Source organism: Rhinolophus sinicus, chromosome 5 (genome assembly GCF_057876585.1).
Source record: "Rhinolophus sinicus isolate RSI-liver-muscle chromosome 5, RSI-T2T, whole genome shotgun sequence".
In the NCBI taxonomy this organism is placed as follows: Eukaryota; Metazoa; Chordata; class Mammalia; order Chiroptera; family Rhinolophidae; genus Rhinolophus; species Rhinolophus sinicus.
The window spans coordinates 81689778-81715453 of record NC_142505.1 but is presented as its reverse complement, the minus strand read 5'-3'; the positions used below and the strand labels follow the sequence as shown (position 1 = coordinate 81715453).

The 25676-nt window shown below is 54.5% G+C and overlaps 1 protein-coding gene and 1 long non-coding RNA gene across 5 annotated transcripts in view; one reads left to right on the top strand and one right to left on the bottom strand.

Moving 5' to 3' along the window:
- Nucleotides 1–7940, bottom strand: part of PSD2 (pleckstrin and Sec7 domain containing 2) — a 73926-nt gene extending 65986 nt beyond the window's left edge. For 3 of the 4 annotated variants that reach the window (XM_074313619.2, XM_088798644.1, XM_088798645.1), the window contains exon 1: nucleotides 7856–7940. The gene's annotated coding sequence lies outside the window, so the exon portion shown is untranslated. The remainder of the gene's footprint in view (nucleotides 1–7855) is intronic. The other variant, XM_019740370.3, reaches the window with a different exon arrangement.
- On the top strand, nucleotides 6339–15205 carry LOC109451839 (uncharacterized). The gene is made up of 3 exons (XR_002138041.3): nucleotides 6339–6599; nucleotides 7509–7563; nucleotides 14851–15205. It is a non-coding gene; the product is annotated as an uncharacterized LOC109451839 (long non-coding RNA).
- The last annotated feature ends 10471 nt before the right edge of the window (nucleotides 15206–25676 follow it).

Below are 25676 nucleotides of genomic sequence, written 5' to 3'. Positions count from 1 at the left end.
CTACAGGCCAAGGTCCCCCAAATCCAGGACAGATGGCAGAAGTCTAACTGGATCCCTCCCTACTGAAGTTCCATCCATTTCCCCAATACACAGAGAAGAGGAAACCTCACAATGAAGGGGGGAGAGGGTGCCCGAACCCCTCCAGAACTGCTGAAGTTTGGGGAACAGGTCCAGGCAGGTGGGCAGGGGACTGAGGGCTGGGGTGGGCAGAGCAGCAATGGGGTCATTGAGGGGTAGGTGGATCATTCGGGATGCCATTGCTAAGGGCTTAGGTCCAGGCAGGAGTTGCCAGGCCTGGAATGGGGACGCCTATTCTACCACCACCATCTTCCCCCTACTGCAGGCAGCACACCCAGATAAAAATCCAAACTGCTGAATCCTTGAGTAGGGATCTATTTCTTGGCGGACTCAGCACTCCCCCACCACCTTTCACAGTCCCTCCCCAGGAGCTCTCAGTCCCAAGTTCCCTAGCTAATGTTCTCTCTTCATCCCAGCCTCCAGTCCCTCTGCCTAGCACCCAGAAAGGGGCTTGGACTGCCTACAACCCCAACCTCCCACCCACCTCCCCTCTGCGCACCAGCTCGAGGACGGGCCTAATAAATTAGGACGCTGGAAGAGGGAAGGAACGCACCACCCTGTCCCCATGTGCCACTTTGTGACCACCAGAGGGCGCGCGCCCCTTCCCAGAGCCGAAGCCACGACGGCGACGGCGGCGGCGGCTGCTGGCCCAGCGTGGCTAGCGGAGGATGCGGGATTGGGGGTGCGATCACTCCCGGCAGTACGCCCCCTCAATGCAGCCCCACCCTGGACGACGACTCAGGCTCCGTAAAACAAGAGCCTCGGATGCAGCCCCTCGACCTCCACCCCGGCCGCGCCCCGCGCTTCGGCCTTCAGCTGACCGTTTGCGCGCCCCCTCCTGGCCACCGAGAGCAATGCGGCCTGGCGGAGTTTGGGCGGGGAGACTGGAAGCCTGGCTGGAGGCTAAGGGGTATTTACTGGGAAGCAGAGTGAAGCAGGGGGTGCGTAGTGGAAGTACTGTATATACTGGGCAGAACGAGGTTGTAGTGGTTAGCACTGGGAGAACAGGAGTACTGGGAAGGTACTGGGAGCCACAACGGATGTGCTGGTACTGGTGGATAATAGGTGCACTAGAGGCTACTAGGAAAGTACTGGGAGCAGTGGGTCGTCCCTGGGGATCTTAAGGGGACCAAGCCTAAACTGGAAGTCGGGCACCAGACACCAGATGCTTACTAGGTGGTAACTGAGAGGCCTGAGTGGATATTTGAAAGTACTGAGTAGGCATATGGGGACACTGGATAACAACTGGAGACACCAAGTGAGTACTTAGAAGTATTGTGGAGCCCTGGGAAGACATTGGGTGAGTGCCAGAGGCACTGGGTGGGAACTGGGGGGTGTCATTGAGCCCACAGTGAGAAGCACTGAGTGGGTTTGGGGAAACGGCATGACTAAGAGGCTAAAGGGGCATTGGGACAGCCCTTGGCAGGTACTACAGACATGGGCCTAATTGGTGGGAAGTCGGGATACTCACAGACACTGGGTGGGTATGGGAAGTCATTCGGCTTGTACTCATACGCTGGTCCAGGATGGCACTTCCCTGGACGTGCCTGAGTGCCCCTCACAACAGCCCTACAAGCCTGGATCATTGTGCCATTTTCACAACCAGGGCTTAGATCAGAGATGTGCCTTGGCCAGTGAGGGTCTCCTGCCCTGACCAGGACCTGATTTCCAGGCCAGAAATGGAGGGGAGCGCTGCACATGGGCAGAGTACAAAACCCTCATATTGTCTACCTCCCCTAGTTGGAGAAGGAAGTAGAGGCAAGTCAGCCACTCATCTCTAGAAAAATGAAGAGCCCCCTCCACTGTCCCTCCCACCAGGCTTCGGCCTCCTGGCCCAGCTCGCTGGCTGCTGGGCCGGGAGGGGCTGCCAGGCTCGGCCTCCTGCCCACTGCGGGGCGCCGGGGGAGGGCGGCTCGCGGCTCGAGATGCCGCGTTGCCATGGAGACGCTGCCGCATCCTGACTGCTCCTGGCAACGGGGTCCCGCAGCCAGGCAGGCACTCGGCGGGGACCCCAGGGAGCGGGCACGCCAGGCTGCCCATGGCGCCACCAGACCCCCGGGACACAGATACGACTCCCCCACCCACAGGCACCTCTCACTCATACTCCCACAGCACATACATGTACAGAGGCGCCCCAGCTGCAGCAGCCCAGGCAGAATTGCAGCCCAAGCCCGCCCTGCAGCCCCCACTCATTAATTCAGCAAACATTTGCCGACCGTCTCAGTGCCAGGCGCGAGCTGGCCACTGCGGCTGCGGCGACGAGTCACACGGGGACGCAGCGCCACCACCACTCCCCGCCAACGCACATCTCACAGCCCACAGAGGAGGCAGACACAGAAACAGTGCGATCAATACTATGACCCCAACAACAGCCACCCTCTGACTGTGGGCTGTGCTGTCATGCAGGGTCTCACCCAAACTGTACCACCCTTGCGAAGCACTGTGAGAATCCCTTTTTACAGATGAGGAAACTGAGGCAAAAGAGAGCTCATTTATTCACCCAAGCCCACAAAGTAAGAGGCAGAGCTGGCCTTCTAACTTGGATTTTAACCACTTCCCCACACCAACCCTGCCGCAAGTGTTTCCTGAACATAGATGAGGAGGACCCAACTCAGCTGGGGAGATTGCAGGGAGAATTTCAGACTCCAGCTTGGTGTCTGGGAAAAAAATGCAAGTCTGCCAGGCAGAACAAGGGGAGGCATCCTCAGCTGAAAGGACAGCCCGTGCAAAGACCTGGAGAATTTAAAGTGGCAGGGTGGGTGTGAGGGAGAGCAAAGGCAGATGTGGTTAGAAGGCTGCTTAGAAGCCCGGTAAGCAGGCCAAGGGGCCTGGACTCCATTCCTAGAGGAGTAGGGAAGGTGGGAGCATGGGAGGGCATGCACTGACTGTTGCTCTGGCAACCATGGGGAGGGGGCGGGCCCAGAAGGGAGTGAAGCTTGGGGCCATGGTCATCATGCCAGTGAGGGACAAGTGGACCCAGCCCCAGCAGTGGGGTGCAGAGAAGCAGGACACATCCTTCTTGCTTCCCAAGCAAAGATTCTTCTGCCTGAACCAGGAACCCAGTGAACAGAGCTGGATGCATAATAAGGTTGGAGGGGCCTCAGGGACAGTGAGGACTTAAGGAAGGCAGCAAATGTGAACGTGCTTCAGAGTGACATGAGGAAATACCAGGGTTAGACTTCTCAAAGGACTTCCAAGAGGAATAGTTTTGAGTTTCTGAGAAGCTAGGGAATTCTTGAGAAGAAAAGAGCCCATCATACATCTCACAAATCTGGGCTTCGGGGAGACAAAATGTCCTTTCCAGACCCCTCCTGCCATGGTGATTCCTCCCTGGCCCCTGTCCAGCAGATCTTGTCCAGGGCACCCCCTGAGGAGGCACAGTATGCAGCCCCTAAACACCCCCCTCCAAAGGTTAGCCTAATTTTTTCCCTTCCATGGATTTAGGTCATTGCTCCTTGTCCTCTCTAGGAGGTGCCGCTGAATGTGACTAATTCCCTCCATTTACGGGTCCTGTTACCTGGGAGGTATTTATAGCACGACAGCCTCCCTCCCTCCCCAGCGACTCAGCTGCTCTCCCTCCAGGCCATCTTTCTCCCACTCAGGCCAACCTTTGCTTCCCCTCTCTTCTGCCACGGCTCCACCAACTCCCGGCCAGCCACCCCCCCTTGCCATTCCCTCCCAGGAAGGGCAACAGGCTCTGGATGGGAAGAGACTGATCCAGAGCCTTGCTGAGTGGAGTGCTGTCTGCAGGGGGGATGCCCCTCCCCTCTTGGTCACCCCAAAAAGGTGACTTAGAGGCCGGGCCAAGCGACAGCGACAATTGGTTAACCCCTGTGTGACCTCACCATGCCTGATTGTTACCTGCTTACTTATACTAACAATAGGTAAGCAGGTACTATTATTACTTCTGGTTTACAGATAAGGAAACTGAGGCTCAAAGAGGCCAAATGACCCCCCTCAGGTCTCTATAGCGGGAGTGTGGCACTCCTGCACAGTCACCCTCCAGAGCTGTACCTGGTGTGTGGGAATACTGACCCCAAAAAGGTAGGCGAGGTGGGGTAAGGACTGTGGGATAGCCAGAGGGTGCCTGACCAAAACACATCTCATAGAGCCAGCAGGGTCTCCACTGGTCACAAGTTATGGCTGATTTGCCCAGGGGTTGTCAGGGAATGGCATCAGATAGAGGTCGGTGGGCTATAAGATACTGCCTGTCCCACACATATCTCCTCCTCCAGGCAGGAGTCACTGAGGAGCTGGCATGGGAAGGCACAAGTCTGGCCAAAGACAGAGAAGAAGGGAGCCCGGTGTCCACAGAGGATTAGTGAAGGGAAACTACAGCAGAAGGGAGGGAAGTCAGCCCCACGAGGGACTTACGGGGATGGAGGGCTGAGGCACTGATTGACTGTCCTTTCACAACTCCAGTCTCACAATTGCCCCAGGTCCCTTTTCACAGTTGGAAAGACTGAGACCCTCAGAGGTAAAGAGACTGGCTCAGCTTTCTCAGATCCTCTGGCCAGAAATTCTACAATACTGATGAGATAGTTGTGTCAAGGTTTCTGGGAGACAGGGGAGACTGGAGGAAGAATCTGAGTTCAAATCCCAACCTTGTACTCGCAAGCTTAGTGACATAGCAATGACTTCACCTCTCTGAGACTTGGTTTCCCCATCTGTAAAATGGACTAACGTCACACCTCATGACACTTGGTCATGAGAACTCAGAGATGTGATGTAGGCAGAATACTGAGCACCAGGCCTGGCCCACAGTGGGAGCTCCATAAATGTTGGCACACAATACTGTGGTTTGTATTTTTCCCACTTCTTTCTTCTCTCTCAGATCTGAGGAAAAGGGCCACATCTTTTCCCTGAGACTGGGGCATCCTGAGGATAAGGGCTGTGTTTCCACCCTCAGCCTACCATCAGCCGTCCTTGGGACCAGGAGCTCGCCGTGCAGGCTTCTGTCAGGAATGAACACCTACTGCCATTAGCATTATTTTCATTATCATCAGTACATCATTCTCATGGCTGTAGCCCCATCAGCACACGCCCAGCTTTTGGTTCTTGTTTGGGGAAGCCATCCCTCATATTGCCAAAGGGGCATCATAGTTCCCACAGGAGCCCCATCTGGGGAGCCAAGCTGGGTCCACTACCCCCTACCGTGTGTTGCCAAGAGCCCCCCCTGGAAGAAGAAAGACACTGAGTCATTCCGATTCCTGATTCGGGGATCCAGAGCTGGCGGCAGCCCAGCCAGCCCCTCCAAGGAGAGTATCAGGGGCAGCGGTAAGTCCCTGGAACTCTCCTGGCAGCCCAACCCAAGAGCTGAGCATGGCAACACCAGGAGCCAGATTTGGGAGGGAATGGGGGTACCGTGTTTCCCCGAAAATAAGACCGGGTCTTATATTAAGTTTTGCTCCAAATGACGCATTAGGGCTTATGTTCAGGGGATGTCCTCCTAAAAATCATGCTAGGGCTTATTTTCTGGGGAAACATGGTAGGAAATGCAGGGATCTAGTGGCTGGACCCTAACAGAACAGGAATGGGCAGTGGGAGGCATCTGTGAGCATCCCTGTGGATCTGGCACTGGGCCAGGTCTCCACTACCCTGGAAGAGAGGGAGGCCTACCCAATTTACAGGTAAAGGCTACAAGATTCAGAGAGGTCCCATCAACCGACAGCAGTCACATGCACCCGGCCCGGGAGGTGGCACCAGGCAACATCTGCTCAGATGCCCACAGCCCCTGATCCTCATGTCCTGAGTGGACAGCCAGGCCCAGAGCTTGAATAGCGGGAGTGGAAGCAGCCAGCAACCCTGTCCATGCTGGCAGATGGAGGGTGGGAGCAAGCACCACAGGGATTGGGGATAGAGGTGAGGGAGCAGGGCAGGGGAAGTGAGGCACTCTGGGCCAATCCTTCAGCAGGGTGAGGCAATGGGATGCCACCTAGGACGGAACATCAGAAGCCTGATTCTTCAGCTTGGCTCACCCTAAGCCTTGGCAAGTCCTGGCCTCTCTCTGAGTCTCAGTTTCCCCAGTCACGCTATGACAGTTCTGAGCCCCAAAGTTCTTTCTAGTGGATCTAGGTCAGGCCTCCCCAGGCACCCCAGTAGGGCAAGATGCTAAGGGGTCCAAGAGGGGTCCGTGTCCAGGCAGCTGTGCCTCCCCACCCAAGGCACACACAGGGTCCTCGTGGAAGAAACACGATGTATACAAATAATTAAACGGAAGAATTGGAGTGATTAGGGCAGATGATTATTGTCAAATTATGATTTATCTTGTAGTGGAATTAGTATTCCCCCAAAGGGCCCGGCGTGGCGCGGCGCCCGCCACGGCCCGTGATTAATCGCCGTCTCCAGAAGGTCACCTCCAGCCACTGCAGATTAACTCAGTGGGGAAACTTCTTTCCGTAATTCAAGCTGTTGTTCCCACAACCTGTCATCCGCCGCGGAAAAGGACGATTTCGTCAGGGAGCCCAGGGCGGGGGCCCGTCCGCTCCCCAAGCCCCTCCCGACTGCGGACATGATATATGGTGCGTCCTGACACGGGTGACCGAGAAGGGGGGCCAGCGTCCGCCGAGGGGTGGGCAGCGGGAGGCAGGAGTAGGGAGCGTGGGGGGGCGGGGGAGGGAGACACAGCGCCGCCAAGCAGAAGTAGGCTGTGAGGGGAGAGAGCGCGGGCGGTGGCAATTAGGAAGAAAATTGGATTTTTCAGCGTCCAGAGGCAGCTGGGATCTACGGTGTGTGGTGCAGCCATCACCCCCTTCCCCAACACACACAGGCACCCAGCTCCAGCCAGGCAGGGACTCTCCAGGAGGGATGGAGGGTGGGGGGCAATGGACCTCCTTCAGGAAGGTGGGAGATGGAGAAGCAACAGACAGCACAAGAACCTGGTCAAGACCTGAGGATGGGGCCCTGCAGAGCCCCCCAGTGGAGAGCAGCTTCCCTGACCTGACAGCTAGGACCCAGATCCCATTTCCACAGTGGGAGATACTGCCAGCCACATGCCCACATCCCAGGGGGATTCCAATCATAGCCACCTCCATGGACAGCCCAGACCAGGTCTGGGAGGGGGCTCAGGATCCCTAGTCTGAATCCCTGTGCTTGGAGCTCAGTGGAGACAAGAGACCCCCATTCCTGCCTCCTCAACCCAACCTCTGTCCATCCCAAGTGTGTGTGTGGGGGGTGAGGTATGAAGGCACAAGAACCTCCCCTTCCTCTGTCTAATTTGCCTTCCATCCAACCCTGTAGGGGGCAAAGGGGAGGTCTTGTGCCCATAGTACAGATGAGGAGGCTGAGGTAGGGTGACTTTCTGCTCTGAAGCTGCCCCTCCAAGCTCCTTCAGGCTCTGCCCTTTCGGGGTCCCATAGCCCTTTCCAGTGCAAGCCCCCCTGCTCATCCTCCCCACCTCCATTAACACTCACTGTGCACTACTCTTTCAGGCCTCCAGGCTTTGCACATTCCTGAAATGGGCTTCCTGTCCCCTGTCCTCATCAGGTAAACTTTTATTCCTTCTTTTCAGTTCAACTCAGTTGTCCCTCCAGGAAGAGATGGTGTCCCCAGGCCCACTGGAAACCTCGCCAATGTGAGCATGGATCCCCGCCCCACCCCCAGTACAGGAACTGTGCTCTTACTGGCCTCCCCCCACCAGAATGGGTACTCTCTGGGGACCTCCTACAGCCATCTCCCCAGTACCAGCAGACCCAGCCCAGCAGGTATTCAGGAAATCATCTGGAAAGCACCAAGGGCTCAGGGGCCTCCACTCCCCACCCCACCAACCCCAGCTTACCAGAGCCCAGATCTGAGGGTTGGGGGGTAGAGGACAGTAGTAGGGCCCCTCGCTGGCTGCTGCCTTCGCGGTCCGGACCAGAGGCCTGTTTTTAGTTGAGAACAGAAGCATGTATTATGTATACCGCGGTTTGCTCAGAACATTCTCGGGTCTGAGATATTTAGAGTTGTGAAGACCCAGCACTATTTGGTAGAGAAAAATGTATTTCTCTCCCTCTCAGGAATGGGGGAAGGGGAACTACTCTCTCCAAAATCATTGGGATTAAACACTAGCATTTTCCTTGGGGGAGAAAGGGGCTTTCCATGCTCTGCTGGACTGTTTGGCAGACACTCCCCCCCTTCCCGGTCTTTGGCTAATGGTGATAGTAAAAACTCCAATTAATACTGCATCTTACTTTCCAAACGCCCATTGCTGCACACACTCACTGACCCATCAGGATCAAGCCGAGGAAACTTGTTAACCCCATTTTACAGACTAAGAAAGACTGGAGGGAGGTGGCAGGTGATTTTGCTAAAGAAGGGCTATAAACAACGGAGGCAGCTGTGAGTCTGGGGAAGGGATTCTGGTCCCACCACCACCACCCAGCCCACTCTGTGAAACCATTGCCTCCCCACAGTGGCAACTTCAAAACCTTACCCCTATTTTTCAGGTGGGGCAGATAGTTCGGGCAGGGACCCTCTGAGGAGAGGAGCCTCTTCCTGTGAGCTCTGGGTCTATAGTCCTAATTCAAATCCCAGGCATGCCCCTCACCAGCTATGGAATATTGGGCAAGTCATTTTACCTCTCTGCCTCTGCTCATCTGTAAAATGAGTTCCAACCTTGCAGGGCTGTTGTAAAAATGAAACAAGACTGGGGCCTGGCCTGGCAAACACTAGGTGCTCAATAAATGTTGAGTTGTGCTTGTTTTTGCTTGTTCTATCATGTTGACCATCTCACTAATCTCTTGTGGAAGAGGTGAGGAGAGCTGAGAACGTCCCCATTTCCCAGAGGAGGAAATTGAGTCCACAGGGCTTCTAGCAGGCAGAGGACATCATCAGGTAAATGGTCCTGCAGGCCTTAAGATTCTGTCCCTCCCCTCTCAAGCATCCTCCATTGCTCCAAGCTCATGAAATATAACACAAAGGCCCAGACAGAAGAACCTGCCAGATTCTTCTCTATGCCTGAAACACCGCTGGTTCCTGTCTCCCAGCCTTTGCCCAAGCTGGTCCCTCTACCTAGAATGCCATTTCCACATTTGTTACCAAAATCTTTCAAGGCTCCGCCTTCACGGCCACGCCCTACAGGAAACCACCCCCCCAACCTCCAGCCTTCAAGGGTCCCCCGATGGCCTACTGGACTGCGGGGTCCCTCCACTGATCACCTCGTCACCCTCGTGCGGTTTTCTGAACCTCCTCACGAGGTGGGCGAGGCCTCCCCGGTCTGACCCTAGGGGCGCTTGAATGGAACACAGGGTGGGTGCCCCGAATCCAGGATAGCACAGCCCGCTCCCCCACCCGACTCCCTCCAACGCCGCGGCCCGGTCTTTGATCCGGCTGCCTCTGCGCCCTAAACCTGATTGGCATCGAATTACGCCGCGCGGCGGAGGGAGATAATGGCGGGAGGCGCGGCAGACATGAAAGGGGGGGGCGCAGCGGCAGTCCCGGCCGTTGTTAATGACCCAATAAAAAGGAAGAGGGGGAGAAATAACCCTCCCTTCCATCCCCGCCCCCAAGACAGCGGCCGGTGCACACAAAGCCGCCGCCGACTCGGAAATTACCGCGGCTCAACCCAGCCCAGCGTGACTGGAGGGGGGTGGGCTCACCTGGCGAGGCGCAGGAGGGAGGGCGCAGTCACAGCCACACTCGCAGTCACAGCCACACTCACAGTCGCGCGGACAGGCACACATTCTGATCCTGGATTTAATATATTTATACTTTTCTCATCATGGATTTTTTGCATTCATTGTGATTTTCAAAAAATATTACACTGAAATAATTTTCCTGATTACTGAAAAATTTTGTGCCCACCCTAGTCCCTGATGTGAAACACAGTCACACAGACAGCACCGTTCAGTGACACGCACGCACACACTGTCTCACATACACACAGATAGTTAAGACAGTCTCACACGCAGTCACACACACAGATACAGACACGTAGACACACCATCACACGCACTGTCATACCTCAAGTCACATACAGAAACAGACACAGAGCCACATGGACACACACACCTAGCAGGGCCTGCAGAAATGCTCACATAGAGACACGCCCAGAAGTTGAGACAGAGACAGACATACAAAGATACACACACACTGAGACAAATGAGGAGGAAGCTCACAGACATAGAAACACATCACACAGGCCATGGGGAGAGAGACAGACTGATGATACATACTGAAATCTATACGAACATGCAGAAATACACAGACACAAGCATAAACCCACACAGCATCACTAAGACACCCACACCCAAACAGGACTGGGTCACAAAGGCACACATAGCGACACACACATCCAAGCACAAATCGCCAACCCACCAGTCTCTGGGACACACCCATGCCCTCAAGGCCACCCATTTCACACCCTCATTCATTGGTGTTCAAATGAGTTCTGAAGGACCAAGGGTTGGAATGAACACAGCAGACATGAAGTGGGGTCACGGGGCCATGGAGGCCAAAGAACATGTCAGTTGTGGAAGGGATGGGATGCTGCCTCCTTGAATCCATGAGGCTGGGGCAGATGGCTTAAATTGTCAGATTATCAGTTTTATTCACCTCTAAAATGGAGTTCAACTCCTCTCCCAGGAGACTGTGGGTCAATAGGCAAGTACTATATGTTGGCTGTTATTCCCATGTGGACACACACACACACACACACGCACACACGCACTTTTCTCTTGGCTACCAATCTCTTTATGGCCAGGGAGGTCCCTCTTAAATCTAATCTGAGTCCCTTGTGCTGTAAACTAACCCCAGTTCTGGGAATGGAGAAGGCTAACCCCTCCTACGAGCTTCTCCAGCTCCGAAAAAACAGCACCCTGAGCACCAGGGGTCCTGGGAGCCAGATGGGGTTTTATCAGGGGTCAGGCCATGGGTCAGTCATGCTTTGCTTTGCTGTCTGATTTCAAATCCCAGCTCCACCATGAACCAGATGTTTAACTTGGGCATAGACTTGGCCTCTCTGAGCCTTGGTTGCCTTCACTGTCAAATGGGTTAACAGCATCAGCATCCAATACAGGAGGCTGCTGGGAGGATGAAATAGCTCTCAGGCTGAGCTCATGGGCCATGGCTGGAGCTGCTAGTCCATGTTGGGGTCAGAGGTGAGGAGTCAGGGTGCATACTCCCACACATACCAGGACAAAGGCCCTCCCTGCGGCTCCTTCTTAGGTGGACAAGGGGACTTTATGAGCCAAACCTCAGGGCCTAATTAATGCGATTAATCACAGACCCAACCACACAGGCCATGGGGACAGCTGGGAGGGAGGGTCGTCAGATCAGTTACCCAAAAGGAGAGAGTGGCAGGAAACGAGATTCTCAGTGGTGTCTTCCTCTCCCATCACCCTGAACCCAGGCTCTCCCAGCCCTGGCTGACCAGAGCCTACCTGCACCCCCAGCTCAGTGGGGCAGTCCCTTCTCATGTCTAAATCCAGTTTCTCCTGCTATAGCTCAGGAAGCAGAAGGGATCCGCACTCAAGGTTCTGGCTGTCCCTAGCCAGACAGGTTAAGAAGGCTGGGATTGGTCTCCCAGTGTCTGGGCTATGTGTTATGCTGGGTTTGGTGGTGGTGGTGGTGATGAGGGTGTGTTGAAGCAAAACCTCTCCAAGCCCAGAGTTTGGCCTGGGAGAAAGGCAAAAATAAAGAAAGGAGCTGGTGGCAAGTGGGGAAAGGCCCCCTTCTCCCAGGGGCCTGTGTGTGTGACCCTGTGTGAGGAGGATGTATGGGGGGGGGGTATCCAAAGGCTCTGGCCAGGGCTGCAGCAGGAGGGGGCAGCCCACTTGGGCAGGGGCGCTGCCGCGTTATAAATCACCCTCGACTCAATTAGAGCTTGTGAAAGGTTGTGCACACCCAGCAGAAAGCGCCGGGCTTGGCGGGAGGCCAGCTCTCTGCGGGGGGTGGGGGGGCAAGAGAGCTGGTGTGTGCCTATGTGCATGTACATGTGTGCATGTGCCTTACTTTGCACACGTGCTTGTGTCCTTGTGTGTGTCCGTATGTATCTGTGCCTGTCCTAGTAAGCATGTGTGTGGGGAGCACATATGCCTGTGGATTCTCGTGTGTGCAATATGCTTGCATCTCCCTGTGTTGGTGTGAGAGTGTAGGTACTTGTTTGTACTTATTTGTGCTGTGCATGTACTTATGTGTGTGTGCACTCGAGTGTGCGTATGTGCATGGTTGTGTCTCTCCACCACTTTGCCTCTGTGTGTGCCTCTTTGCATTTGCGCACCAGGTATGAGTGCCTATGTTTGTGACTGTTACACATTCATGGGCCTGAGGAGTTGAGCTGGATGTGGGAGTGGGGTGGGGGGATGTTCTTGTGTCTGGGAAAGCTCTGTGTATTTAGGGGGAGACACGAATGGATGGAATTATGGGCAGGCGAGAAAGTGACAGCCAGCCCAGGCTAGTCAGGAGAGCCTGTGACAGGGAGGGAGCCAAGCTTGCAGGAGAGTGGGGGTCTGTGCAGTTCAAAGGACCTGCCAAGACCCACCACCTCCAACCCTGAGTAGAGAGACTGGACACCAGCCATGCCGTGGAGTGACTGCCCTAGTGTAGCCAAGGAGCTCCTCTCTTCCTTCCTCCCTAATAGCTAATGGTGATGAGCAGTCACCCTGGGCTGGGCTCTGGGCTAAATCCCACACCTGGACTATTTCACTGCACCCTCACAGATACACTATGAAACATGTACTACTAGAATTCCCACTTTGCAGATACAAAAACTGAGGCTCATTGACTTGCTCACAGCTAATAAGAAGTAGAGTCAGAGTCTGAACCTGAGTTTGCCTAATTTCAAAGGTCTTGCCACATTCATTACTGCCTCCCCCGGAGTTCTCAGTGGTCACACTCTGAAGGGAGAGAGGGAGGGAGTCTGTGTGAGTATGTGTGGGAAGGCGAGTATGCCTTCCCATCTGCCTGAGCAATTTCCACACCCCAGGCTTCTGAGCCCCCAGTACCAGTACATAGCAGGTGCCAAAGAAATACCTATCTGTTGGAGGGAGTAGAGAACCAAGACATCCTCTTCTGCTCTGAGGCTAACAGAAGCTGGCAGAGGTGTTGGTGCAGGAGGGTCCTGTGAACCACCCCATGGGTCCTGGCCACCTCTGCTTCCCTCCCCAGGAGGAGGTGCTGCCCGTGGTCCCAAAGAAGACTGGGGAGAAAGGACTGAGGGTTTTCCAGAGCCAGGCTGGGCCCTGCCTCCTCTTCATTCACACCCAGAGGTGGGATGTGTGTTTAGAGCAACACTATGTTTCACTTGTCCCTTCTCTACCCAAGCCACAGACAAAGACTTTCAGGTCCCCCCCAATGACCACAAGTAAACTTGGGGCGCTGAATCAGAACCCCCATAGACAGATCTGCACAGGCCATTAGCTAAGAACCAATTTGGGACCCCTGACTGAATTTCCCCCATCTACAATGGCATGTCTCTGAGGAGAAGTGTAGATCTAAACCATTCAGTCCTGGGCCTCCTTGCACCGCCTGGAGAACCCAAGCATGGATATGGCCCCCAGGCCCCAGACCCAGGAGCCTGCCCCTCATAGAGGGTAGAATGCAAACCGACAATGGGTTTCAGCTTCTCTCCTGCCCCAGACACCCAGCCTCCACAAGGGGTCCTCCTTCCCCAGCCTCCTGGGAGACCTCCCGGAACAGAGGCATGTTCTACTCCCATTTACTGACCAGGTGCCAAGAGTGGGAGGTGGATGGGCCTCCCTCTGGGCAGCCTCCAAGAGGAAACCTAACCATGTGCCAAACTGTCACCCCACATCTTCTTCAGGCCCCACATCTGGAACCATTTCAGGCAGGAGAATCATAGGACTGAGCTGCCCCTCCTTTGATGCTGGGGCTGTGGGGAAGGGTCGTGCCCTTTGGGGGGTTGGGGGTCACAATTCATGGATGGCACCCTTCCTGAGGATACAAAAACAGAGGTGGGGGAGGTAGGGGAAGCAGAAATGGGAAGGATGAGTGAGGTATTTATGTCATGGTGCTGGGACCTGTAGGATATGGGGGACTCCAGAAAGGATGCAGAAGACGACCAGCATTTTAAGCCTGGCGAAAAGGGCAGGGCCAAGCCTCACTGTTGCTAAACCTCAATTTTCCCACTGGTAAAATGGGGATAGTACTTCCCAGAAAGGATTCTGGAGGAGGATCCAGAGTGAAAGGATGGTTTAAGCATGGGACCAGACATCAGTAGTGTTCAGGACAGGGTCGTAGTGTAGCTGCTATTGTTATTATCATTATTTTGTTTAAAACATAGCTGCTTCCCACCAAAGCTCTCCATCCAGCTGCAGAGACCAGGGGAACACCCCCAAATCAGTCAGGCTCTGTGGAATCAGACACTGCAATATTGGCAGAGGAGGATCCTGGAGGCTGGGCAGTCAGGAAGAACCTCCCAGAGGAAGTAGCCTGGGGATGAACTTCAGAGATGCAAAAGTCAGGCAAGCTGGAGTGGAAGGGAAAGGACATTCTGGGGGCAGATGGGCTGGAGCCAAGCCTTGGAGACCAGAGGGAGCTCAACAGGGCAGGTGGGCCTGACTGAGTAAGGAGCTGGGGAGAGGCCAACAGGGCGCTGGCCTGACTTGTCCGTGGGAGATGAAGAGAGAGGACGCGATCCTAGCCGCCACCTCTGTAGGAGAACTCTGCCCTGAGGCCCAATCCATCCCCACCTGCACTGCATCCCAAGAAGTCCTTAGGATCTGCAGGGGACAACTTACAGCCACCCTGATATATTCCTTCCACCCAGGGCTCTGAGAAATCAGGTGGCTGTTCTCTCCTGTTTATTTATTCCCCTGTTTTTTCCCTTTTCAGGAGACGATAATTATTCAGATGATCGCGGTGATTTACTCGGCAATCAGAGTCGCTCGATGCGGTGGCCGCGGAGCCGAGACAGACGAGCAACGCCAAGGAGGACGAAGCCAGGGGCTCAACCCCCTCCTCCCTCCCACCCGCCCGGCCTTTGTTCTCTTTGAGGTCTGCACCCGTGCTGCCTGGTGGACAGTGGAGGCGCCCACCAGCAAGGACACAGCAGCAAGCTCGGAGTCTTGGGAGCGAGTGTGCACGAGGGCATGCTTGGGAAGGGGGTGCTGAACTGAGAATGGTGCAGCTCCTGTTGTGTTCATGTGTGTGTGTGTGGGGGGGGGGGGAGTGTACCAATGCATGAACATAGAGGTCAGGTGTGTAATCAGAATGTATGCACCTGTGTGATTGCCTGGGGTCTGGGGTACATCTGTCTCTACAGGCTTGTTCAGAAGTGCTGTGGGCAGGTGCCCAAACGTTTGTATTTTAGGTACACAGTGGAGAGGGACGAGGGTGGGGTTCCAGTGCCGAAGCTGTCAGAGGTGATCGTGGATTGGACAGACGCTAGGTTCTAACTTGATATCTCTCTCTGATTCCGCCTGGGGTGGGGGGTTGGGGAGACAAGACGGTGATCAGCTCAGCTCATATCCAAATACCAAGTTTCCTGGGTCAGTGCTGGGGTCACGTGGATACAGGTGTGGCCGTGTTCACAGGCGTGTGTACACACGCGTACCCGCAGGCCTTGTCCCCTCCTGCCCGCCGGCTGGCGTGGTGACGGTGACCTCATTACCGCCTCCGCAAAGGCCCCTTGAAATCCCTGCGCGGTCGCATTTGGCTGCTTCTAAGTGATGGGAACGGCCTGCGCTTCCTGATCAATCGCTTAAAATTCAGGGTCGGCTCGCTTGCCGGCGAAGGCTGCCTGCCAGTCCCACGCACCGCGCTCTGCCGCCTCCCCCCACACCCCCGCCTTGCTTTGGAGTGGGGGGGGGTGGGCTGCGATACTGCCGTATTGGAAAACATCCCCGCGCTGGCTGGGGGGCCCAGTGGGGCCAGCGCTGGAAACCGTTCCACTCGAGCAGATGGCTGTGAAACTTTGGCGGCGAGATAAATTGGGTCTGACGGCGTGAGGCCGGCTCACAGATGGGCGGGATTCTCACGCCGGCCCCCACGTCCGGCTCCGCTGCGGACAGGGCCGGCGCCACTCAGAGCCCCCTTTGGGCACCCGCCTGGCCAGCAAAAGCCTTCGGGAGGCCACTCATCCGCCAATAGCCTCTCTCTGCTGGAGGCGCCCTGCGTCGCACTCCTTCCGGCCCCAGATCTCCCCAGACACGATCCCAGAGGGAGGGGCAGTCCCCAGCCCCCGCCTGGTCACCTCCGCCAAGCTGGCAGCTGGGCTTTCCCCCTCCTCTGCCATCCGCAGAGGCCTGAAGCGTGAAGGTTAACAGCTGCGGGGGGAGGCTGCGTCGTCCCTCACCCGTCTCTGCTGCAGCCCCGCCCACCTGCCAGCCCTGGGGATGTCGTAAACAGGGCTGTGAGGTGTGCGTGTTGGGATGGGGGGTGGAGGGCTGAGGGAGGGAGAGAATGGAGAGCCATACAGACAAAGAGAGAAAGCAAAAATGAGCAAGAGGCAGAAGAGACCTAAGCAGAGACCGAGGGACAGAGACAGCCAGAGACAGAGACCGGCAGGGAAAGAAATGGAGACCGAGATGTAGAGACAGATAGAGACACCCACACCGAGGAGGGAGGGACCTCAGAGCCAAAGAGGAGACAAAGAGAGTGGGAGGAAGGCGAAGGAGAGGACGAGGGGACGAGATACAGGCGGGGAGGGCCTCGACTGCGAGCCACCAAGGGGAGGTGGGGAAGGGGAACGCGAACGAGGTTGGGGAGCAGGGCTCAGCCCTGTTCTACTCTCGCCCCCATTTTGAAGGCCGCGCGCGGCCCAGAACGAAGGAGTGTCCCCGCACCAGGCTCGATCCCAACACCACTTCCCCGCCTCGGTTTCCCTGGGAGTGCCGGTAAAGGGAATAGTGGTGGTGCGGGGGGCTGCAGGGCCATCACTCTGCCTCAGAGCCCGCCCTGTCGAGCCGACTCCCCGGCACATCAGTCCAGCGGGCAGATATCGATCAGGCCCAGCCAAGCTCGATACCCGCGGCCTGCAGCCCACTCTGCAGCGGTCCTAGAAACAGGAGGGGGCTCACTCTCCGAACCGCCCCTGAGGGGATTCTATGCCAGAATAAATCCGGGAGAGCCCGGGCCGGAGCGAGCGACTCACTCGCCCACGCCTGTCCCTATTAGGCCAGATTAGGCGGGCCAAGCAGCCTGCAGCAGGAGAATGGTCCAAGTTGACCCCCAGCCCTTTCTCCTACCGGGCGCAAGAGGCCAGAGGGAAAAATCTTTGCTGAGTTGATGAAGTTGAAGTTTCGTAAAGGGCGTGAAAGAGACAGCCAATCAGCGAGCCCGTATTTACATGGGCTCTCTGATTGGCTCTCACCGTGCCTCTTTAGAATGTTACTTAGAAACCTTAAGAAGGAAAGTCCAGATAAAAAGGGAACCTTGCTCAGACCCCTCAGGTTCATGTAGCCCCGCCTCCCCAGGCCAAGCTCTGAAGCGAGGTGGGGAGCTTAGACATGGTTTCCCCAACCCTCACAATACAGATGACTAACTCTAGTCTGGAGGGTCAAAGAGGTAAAGCTTATCCTGAACCAGGGGCTAGGTTCCACCCAGCATCCTTCTCTGTGCCCACCTCCAGATACCCAGCTGTGTGGTCAGGGGTTATGTCGGACTGGAGGCGGGGAGGAGAGAGGGGCTGGCCTGGCTTGGGAAAAGATGGTCTGTGGTGCACAGTCTTGTCTGACATGAATTGTGTGTTTGGTTGTCACCAAGTTCTGCAAGTTCTCAAAGCAGCTTTGAAGGTAGGCCCAATTGGTTCCCCATGAGTCCTAGACAAGGACTCAAGGGAGCCCCGTGACTGGCTGAGACCTCAGGGGCCTAGAGGAATGGGTTTGTCCTGTGCAGAGTGAGGCCAGGCCACCCTAGCAGGCTTGTACTGCCCCTAGTCCCCAGTCCTGGGTCTAGGAGGCCTGAGTCACTCTTGGGGAGGGAGGAGAGGACTGGACATTGGCAGCTATGAGTGGAGAACCAGTTTTCTGTCATGGGGCCTCCACCCTGCCCTCCCTCTCCCGCCCATGCTGGGAAAAGGGTCCCCTGGGGTGGCCATTTGCAAATCCAGCCCAGCTTCCTGGCCTACACCCCTCCCTGGGGCACAGTACACATGACTCAGGCCTGGAGGAGGAGAGGGCTTCTAAGGGAAGATGGGGGGTGGGAAGCGTTGCTGAGTCCTTGGCTGAAGCTGAGGAGAAAGCCCCTCCAATTATCTGTGTATGATGAATTGGGAAATAGGTGGGAGAATTCACTCTAGTGGGGCTCTAACCCCACCCCAATTCTTTCCCAATGACATAGCCTGGAGACTCAGCTCTGTCTCTCAACTCCAAATAGACTTCATCCAGAACCTGAAATATATGTGAAGGAGAGGCTGTGCCTGTGTCCTGTGTGCATGCAGCTGATCCTGTGACAGGTTATGCACACACCCTTGTGGGACCTTGGGCAGCAGTATCAAGTGCTGGGGCAAATACACCTTGTTTGCAGAAAACCCAGGGACCCTACAGCCAGTGCCCAGACATCTGAGGGAACCCTGCCACCTGCCAAGCCACAGAGCTCAGCCTGCTGATGTGCCAAACTTGCTGTGTGACTTTTGGCACAACTCACACATCTCTGAGCCTCAGCTTCTCTCTAAGTCCATGCTCTCCTGAACACACCATTCCCAGTAGAGGCAGCTGCAGAGAAACCCTAGGAGCAGGGCAATCCAAGAGGGGTCTGGGAGGGCCTTCTCAGAGGCCCAGTTGGTTCAGCCCGTGGTCCAGCAGTCGAGCTGGACAGGGACAAGATTGCCAAGTCCCTCGGTTCTCACCACATCTCAGAATCCCATCTCTCTTGCCTCCCTGTCTGCCTCATAAATTGCAGGAGGCTAGGCTGGGGCTGGAGCAGCAGTGGGGAGCTGCATGTGCCTGCATGCATGCATTGGTGTGTGTGTACACATAGGTATACACACATTGGGAGGGTGTGAGAGCCTCCCCCAGCCCCACCCCTGCCACCATTGCATTCTGAGAAGCTGAGATAATCCCTTGCCATCTGTCTTGTGTTGCTAACCCGCTCAGCAGGACAGCTGCCCAGGCCACAGCTCTGCAGGCAAGCCGGTGTGGGACACTGGGGGAGTTAACCAGCTCTGAGGACCTGGTAGCAGCACTCCCCCCAGTGTACCTCACCTTCCTGGCTCTAGAGGGAGAAAGTGAAGCCAGAGGGGACAGGCAGGAGTTACTCCACTCCTGCTTCTGACCATGGGAGCAGTAGAGGAATGGGAAACACTCCCTGGTCTGGGGCTGGGGGCTGACCCTCCCAGAGCACAAGGAGATGGACAGAATGGCCTGCTGCCTTATGCTCCACATGTACGTACACACATATCCCTATGATGGGAGGGGTGCAGTAGGGACAAGTAAGGCCTTTTGGGCCCTGGTAAGGCGAGGAAGAGCCATCTCCTCTGCCTCTGGCAGGCCAGTGTCCAGGCCCCCAACTGGTCAACTTCCCAGAGACAGGAGGAGAAGGCAGGCTCGTAAATGTTTGGTGGGTAATGCTCAGTGTACAGGCCCTGCACCCCAAAGTGTTATGACCATCATAATCCCCACTGTTCTGATGAGGAAACTGAGGCTCAGAGAGGGAAGTGACTTGCCCAGCTCACTTCAGTAAGTAGAGGAGCTGGGACTTGGACCCAGGCATCAGGCTTCAGCAACCCTCACTCTATACCAGTGTTTTCTGTCCCCTGCAGCAGTCAGGTCTCTCACCCTGCCTCACTTCCCCTTCCTGTGGCTCTCCTCCCATGAGGCTCTGAGGTTCTGCCAGCCAAAGCCAGGCAACATGGTCCCAGCACAGCCAGGCTGTCAGGCCATGCGACGGAAGGCCTGAAGGAGTGTGGCCCCCCACGTACCCCTTCCTGTCAATCATTTCTCTTCCCCTCTTACACAAACAGCATGCTTACACACACACACACACTCTAAAATATAGATTGCTCACACCCATCTGGTCACACCAATAGGTACTCACACACACACTTGCAGATAAACATAAGTACAGTCACACATTGCTGGTACACATACAAACTCACAGATACAAACATAAACTCATGTTTACACATGGTCCTGCACACTCGCACTCATGCTCTCACATTCACATTCTCTCACACTCAGTCACACTCACACACTCTATCACACTCAGAGCCCTATCTGGATAGGCTGAAGTTCTGGGGCCCTGAGGTCAGCAGAGCCCTGGCAGAGGCTGGGGACAGCCTGGTGTGCAGGGGAAGAGGAGGGGCTGCCACAGAGGCCTGGAGGATCCTGAATAATTCAGAGTGGTGGGTGGTGGACTTCTCACACAGGCTTTCACTTTTAATCCTCACCAGGGGCCTGCACAGCAGGTATTATACTATAGCCCCATTTTACAGATGAGAAAACTGAGGCTCAGAGGAAGAAAAGATTTGCTCAAGGTTGTAAAGCAGGGCTGTATCTCTCTCTCTCTCTCTCTCTCTCTCTCTCTCTCTCTCTCTCTCTCCCCCCCCCCACCCTCTCTCTCTCATACACACACACACACACACACCCTGGAGAGAGGTTACTTTGGTCACTCTGCACAGATGGAGATGCGAGACCCCAGCCATCTGAGGACACTCTGGAGTGTGTTGCTGGAGTCTGAATCCAGGAAGCACCATGGCTCATGGTCTGCACATAGTAGGTGCTGTCCGCTGAAGGAGGGTATTGTGCATGGGTGTCATACAGTAACCCTAGACCATGCCTCTACCACTTACACAAGTTACTAGATAGCTCTGAGTCTCAGTGTCCTCATCTGTAAAATGGGCACTAAGTATACCAACCTCATGAGGTGTTGGTAAGGATTGACTGGGAAAACACAGGTAAAGCAGTTAGCATGTAGTCTGGCCTGCAGAAAGGGCTCCACATTGCAGCCAAGACTGCAATGCAAATACCCTTGCCACAAAGTGGTGGGCTGTGTTCTCTCTGCCTGTTACCCCCACTCTCCTTTGCTGTTACCACGAGTCTCCTTTTCAAGGCAGATGCCACCTCCTCCAGGATGATAGCCATGGTCTCCTGCCATATCCTGCACCCCTCATTGACCTCCCGATCACCCTCCCTGGCACCCAGGTAGCTGGCCTTATATGCTGAGAGTGGGCCCAGCCTGCTCCAGCCAGCTCAGGGTCTGCACACAGTAGGTGTTCAAGTGCTACCTGCTGAACTGACAGTCCTGCACCATGTCAGCACACAGCAACCAATAGTTAGGGTGCTTCTGCAGTTAAAATAAACCGCTGAGGTCATGGGTCTGTTCTCTCTGCAAAAATAAAAATATCCAACAGCTCGTGCCTGGTGAGACACACAGCAAAAGACCAGACGTGACTGCTTCACCTCCCAGAGGCCAAGCGTCAGGCTCCCAGCCAGGTCCTAATCGGAAGGGGCACCTGCCCAGGCCCAAGGGTGCCAACACTTAGAGGCAGTTGGCATGTGACTACTGTGCCCAGTGGGAAAGGCAGGCGCTCCATCCCCAGAGCCCTGAGCTCTGAGGAGATGATGGCACATCCTCCATATTTGATTCAAAATAAAAAACCACAGTAAACCATAGACCTAAAATTTATACATCGGCTGAAATTAAAATAGCTTCTTGCTACGTTTTCGGGTTCCTATATTCAGGATCAGCTCATGGAAGCTGAATCAGGCAATTTGACTGTCCTCTTGTTGTGTTTCTATTGTTGCCCCTGCTTTCCTGGAATCTCAGCACCTGCTTGGTTTCCCCTCTGGAGCAAACCTCAGCCTGGTCTGGGGGATCCCCTGATCCTGTACTCCGGAGGCTGAGCCCCCCACAAGCCTCCCAGAACCCCAGCCCCTCCCTCTTGCAGGGAACCTTACGGCTGGGCCCGTGCCTGCGGCGAATCTCACCCCAGTATTATTTTAGTCACAGACAGACACGAGGCAGATGGTGACAACATCCCTTCCCCACTCCCCACTGACGAGCTGTTGCCGCCCTGAAGCCTCAGGGTTCTTCTCCCTCAGGAATATTTCAATCCTGACTCTGTGGCTAAATGTGGCTGCTCTTGTGAGACAGGGGCACATCTGCTCCTCCTTCTCCCTACCCCCACCCATTTCCTGGGGCTGAGCAGAGAGTCCTTGGGAGGCTCCCAGCAACTTCCAGGTCTGCCCTGTCCCCCGAGCTGTCCTACTGTGTGCCAGGCACCGTGCCATGAGCATTGTACCTTTGGGAGGGGGCAATTATTGTGCCCACTTTACAGATGAGGAAACTGAGGCTCAGAAAGAAGCAGGGGTCCATCCCAGGTCACATAGCCAGAGAGGAGGTGTTCCCTTGGGTCCCTAGGCACCCTGGAGACACAAGGTACACCCTCCACTCCTTCCCCACACCTGACGACCTCCATGCACAGCCTTTGGGTGACCACCTCAGGCAACCCACCTTCCCTGCAGAGCAACAAGAAGCTCTCTATTGAGTTGCTGTACCCACTCTCCTGCATCAGCCAGTAGCCTGGGCCACCAGGCTGGCCAAGCATTGTCTGCCCACCCCCTCGTTGTGCTGGTCCTAGCTCAATGGGCATGTAGGCTGTAATTGTGAGCACCAAGGGCAGGGGAGGGGGACGCTGGCATAAGACAGGCCTGGTTTGGAACCTCAGCTTGGCTGTGACTTTGGGCAAACCCCTTCTCAGGATCCATTTCTTCATCTGTGAAATGCACAGCAGCAGTACCCCCATTTCCTCCCCCTTAATTCAGTGAGGTGACTGCTATATCTCAGCACCTAAAGCAGGACCTGGAACAGAGCACATGCTCAATGAATATTTATTGAATGAATAACACATGTAATGACCTTAACATCAGGCCTGGCTCTGTGGGGCTGGTCCTCCCAGCAGCCCCAGCCCCAACTCTGCCTTTGTGGTCCACTAACAGCCGCAGTTGGCCACAAGAGCCAAACTGAGCTGTGTCTCTGGCCCCTGGCCAACCCCCGCCACACAAAGTGCTTGGAGCCTTAGGAGGACAAGCCCAGGGCTCAAGCTCCAGCAAGGGGTAGGAGGTGAGCCAATGTTGTTTTGGTTCCCTTGTTCCCCCTTTCCAGCCACCTACCCTGAGTGGCCAGGGGTGGTGAAGCTGGACAGGGGCTCTTTGAGGGCTTTCAACTCTCTCTTGGCAGGTAAGGACATGTCTGGTCCCAGTCAGAACTCATGGCTGTGGGTTCCCTATCCCAACGCAATCCCCACCCCCCATGCCTCAGTGAGCCTATTTCTGGATCTGGGCCAAGATATACACTGACAAACCATCACATAAAAACACATACACCACAGTGACACTCACACCCCCAAAAGATATACAAAACTATATACACAAATACACACCACCCAACTTTAGGCACAAATACAAACATACACATGACTCAACGTGCACAGCAGGGTATATAAGCTTATAGACATCTGCACTACAGAGCACATTATGTGCCACAGTCACACATGGCCCAGGACATACCCAAACAGTCACACAGCACAGCCATGAACGTGTGTGTGGCACACTCATACAAGCCCAGGTACCCAGACCGGGAGCACAGATGTGCACAGCAGGATAGAGAAGCCTGTGCTGCACAGAAACTGAGGTGTGTCTCCCCATATTGGACCTAGCCAGAAGCTGAGCTGCAGCAGCTCTGGAGCGGGGAGTGGGGGGGAACAAGTTGGGGTGGGGACACAAGGCCTTTGGAGGAGGAGAAGGGCAGGTCAGACCTGGGGTGGAGGTGGGAGGCAGTTCCTGCTCAGGGTCAGTTCTGTAGCCCCCACTCTCACATGACTCAGGCCTAGGCCCTCGTCACACACTGACATGCCATACTACTCATCTCTCCCCTCGCGCACCTCTGCCCAAGTTACTCCCACATTCATGCATGCACAAGAAACTGGGTGAGGTTAGTCACTGTCACCACAAAAGCCAATACAAAGGAAAAGAGAAGCTGACTGTCAGTGCAGAAACCTGTAGAGACACTTTCCAGCAGGGGGTTCTGGACAGCAGACCACACTCTCCCAGGTATGGTCATGAAGGGTGGTCATGTCATGATCATGTCAACACTGTGCTAAGGACACAGCCCTGAGGTCAGCGGATTGGAAAGGCCTCCTGGTGAAGGACCAGGGCTCTCTTCTCTGGTCCTGTCTCTGGGCACATCTCATCCATCACTTCCCTTGTCAACACTGCTCTATGGTACCCATTGCCATAAATGGACTGGCATTCAAGGCCCTTAGTTATCTGGCCTCATCCTGTGTTTTTTTCCCTTGGCTTTTACCAATGCTCTTCCCTCCACCAAGAATGCACTCCCAGGCCCCATCCCTACTTTTTGGCATTCTGCTCATCCATCAACTCAATGTCACCTCCCCTGAGAAGCCTCCCCAATTCCTGCCAGGAAAAAAAATCTCACTTCTGTGCTAGAACGACAGAAGATGACCCACGTGGACCTCTTTGGGCCTCAGTGTCCTACTCAATGAAATATGTAAGACAGGGCCTGTCACCACTGAGAACAGAATGAGGCAGAATAACCCAGCACAGGGGTTCTCAAAGCAGGGTCCACACACCCCAGGGAGTCCCCAAGTCCTTCTCAGGGGTAGGTGAGGTCAAAATTATTTTACTAATAATACTAAGACATTATTTGACATTTTTACTGTTTGAGATTAGCATTGATGGTATAAAAGCAATAGAGGGTAAAATTGTTGGTGCCTTAGCACAAATCAAGGCAGTGACACCAAACTATATTAGAAGTCATTGTATCTGTCACTGTCAAGCGCTTCCATTAAAAAAAAAAAAAAAGCTAGTTTCACATAAGAATGTCCTTGTTGAAGTGAAGCACTAAAATTAATAATTTTACTAAATCTCAACCCTTGTGTATACATTGATTTAACATTGTGTGTGATGATATGGGAAAGTCACATAAAGCAATGCTGTAACATACCAAAGCATGATTGTTGCCTCAAGGAAAAGCATTTGTGCAGTTGTTTGAGTTACCAGCTGAACTAGCTGCTTTTTTTTTTTCCAAGGAAGACCATTTATTTCCAAGATACAGACTATACTTTTAAGATAGGACTTTTCAGAAACAGGAAATCTTAGTTGTCACCTAGAGAGGTGTATCACAATGAAAGGACACAGTGAAAGGAGATGTGCAGACGCGGGGCAGGCATGGGGCCGGAGACTTATCCAATACTGTCACAACACTTCTTTAAATGAACAAAACATCTTTAAAAATGTAACACCATTTTCACTTGGCCAGAAAGACTGACAAACAAAATTTGACTTGGATGTTTGGCAGAGATGCTCTCAAAAATAATCAAGTGAGCCTGTCACATCAAGGAAAACAACTGGTATTTATTGCCAATTTTTAAAGTGAAAATCTGAATTTTGAAATACTTGCATAGGTCACCATAAGCTTGACAGCTTCCTGGTATATTTCTGATGAAATTGGTGGTGATATTGGTAGATGTGATTATATAATATTATATAATGAAATGTGTTAATATTTGAGAGATCTGTATAACTCAGTGAACTAATGTTTGTATCTGTCACCATCAAGAGCTTCCATTAAAAAAAATATAGGGGGGTGGCTGGTTAGCTCAGTTGGTTAGAGCGTGGTGCTGATAACACCAAGGTTGCTGGTCCAATGCCCGCGTGGTCTACTGTGAGCTGCGCCCTCCTTAAAAAAAACAAACAAAA